We start from the raw sequence: 1,988 nt of genomic DNA on the forward strand, positions 1-1,988 counted from the left end.
CGATATCTATATTCCTATATATAGACAAGCGTATATGTTCAAATACGTACATACAAACAATATACGCACACATAGGTTTTCATGTGTCAAGTCTTGAAAAGGCATACACACATCGCAAAGCACAGAATATACGCGTAGAAAATGCGGACGATACATCGAATTCAACGAGAAAGTCACAGGTATAAATCAAACGGGGAAAATTGAAAGAGGTAAAATTTAATCAAATAGAGGATATCAGTGGCATGGCAAAATGCCTGATAAAAGACACATGTATGACGAGACAATGTTCGCTAGACGCAAGGATACATACTACAGTACAAGGTAGACAAAATCATTATAAGATATCGACTAGGTTTCTCGATGAATTTCCTTTTAAACTAGCACTAGTATGAGCGAAGAGACAATGTAAATGTGTGTGTGAGAAATCTATTCCTTTTCTGCCCCATACCCACCCTCTCGAGCCTCCGCGCCATTCTTTTTCTCCCTCTGTACGACGAGTGTAAAAATATCATGTAATTAACACACCGATAATATATATAAATATATATAAATAAATATATATATATATATATATATAGATAAAAATATATATATATATACGCATACGCGCACATAAACGCGTTATACGCGCACGAGCGCCGCGTGCGTGTGCTCGTCGTATACGCGCGTTATGGCAAGATGATTGATTGTGAGTCATTTAAATAATTGTTATATGTATTTTCTATATATTATGATAAAACTAATACAATGATATATATATTGAGATGACATTACGGTACTATTAACTATTAAGTGTAGTTAATTTAGAGACTATTCGGGGATATATTATATCCGCGCCATGCAAAGCCGACATCTCGGTGAAGAGTTGGATCGCTCTATATAATCCAACACTTTCTACAACACACTTTCCGCACATACTAAGAGAAAGAAAGAAAGAATTGCGTGCGTGAGGCACAGGCGAAACAAGCGAGACACTCGAGACGGCACCCTCGCATCCTCTCCGACAAAACTCCCCTTTTTTCAAAATATAAAAAAAAAATATATATGAGATGAAAGATCAGACGAGCAGATGAGAAAAGATAAGAAAGAATAATAATGCGACGCGGTTAAACGTGTGTGGTGTCATCTCGTGTGTTTGTATGGTCAAAAAGTTGACACTCGAAAAAAGAAAAAAATGTACACATACACACACGCACGCATCATAAACATACACACACACACACACACACACACACACACACACACACACACACACACACACACACACACACACACACACACACACACACACACACACACACACACACACACACACACACACACACACACACACACACACACACACACACACACACACACACACACACACACACACACACACACACACACACACACACACACACACACACACACACACACACACACACACACACAAATATAAAATTTTTTATGCGAAATGATTTTAAATACGAATAATAGTTTTTATAATGCAGCATAATGATGATTATCTGCAAAATATGTAAATATAAAGGCGACCCTGGACTTAATTAAAATGTTAACAAATAGGAAAAATCACGGAAATAACGAAGCCATTTTTGTGACATTTTCTTCAAAATGATATTAAAAACATAAGAAAAGAAAGAGAGAGGGAAAAATTGTCCATTATATATATATATGAATTGTAAAAAGAAAAATTCAAAAAATAGAAATGTTTTCCAAGTATAGGGAAAAAGATATACGGCAAGTGAATAGGATCGGAGAATGAATGATACTTCAGAGTAATAACTCGCTCATCAATTTCTCTTTTATTTATTTCAATCTACTCTATTAGTAGATAGCAATTACTCTTATATCCAACAATAATGCCTTTTCTCAAATAAATGTCCAAATTTAATCCAATTCACTCGCTGTCGCTGTTACAAAAACTATTTCACACGTTAAAATATCAATGCCAAAAACCACAAAGATAATCTTTCTCTCTCTCTTCC

The sequence above is a fragment of the Formica exsecta genome, unplaced genomic scaffold (assembly GCF_003651465.1).
Source record: "Formica exsecta isolate Colony F162 unplaced genomic scaffold, ASM365146v1 scaffold48, whole genome shotgun sequence".
Taxonomy (NCBI): Eukaryota; Metazoa; Arthropoda; class Insecta; order Hymenoptera; family Formicidae; genus Formica; species Formica exsecta.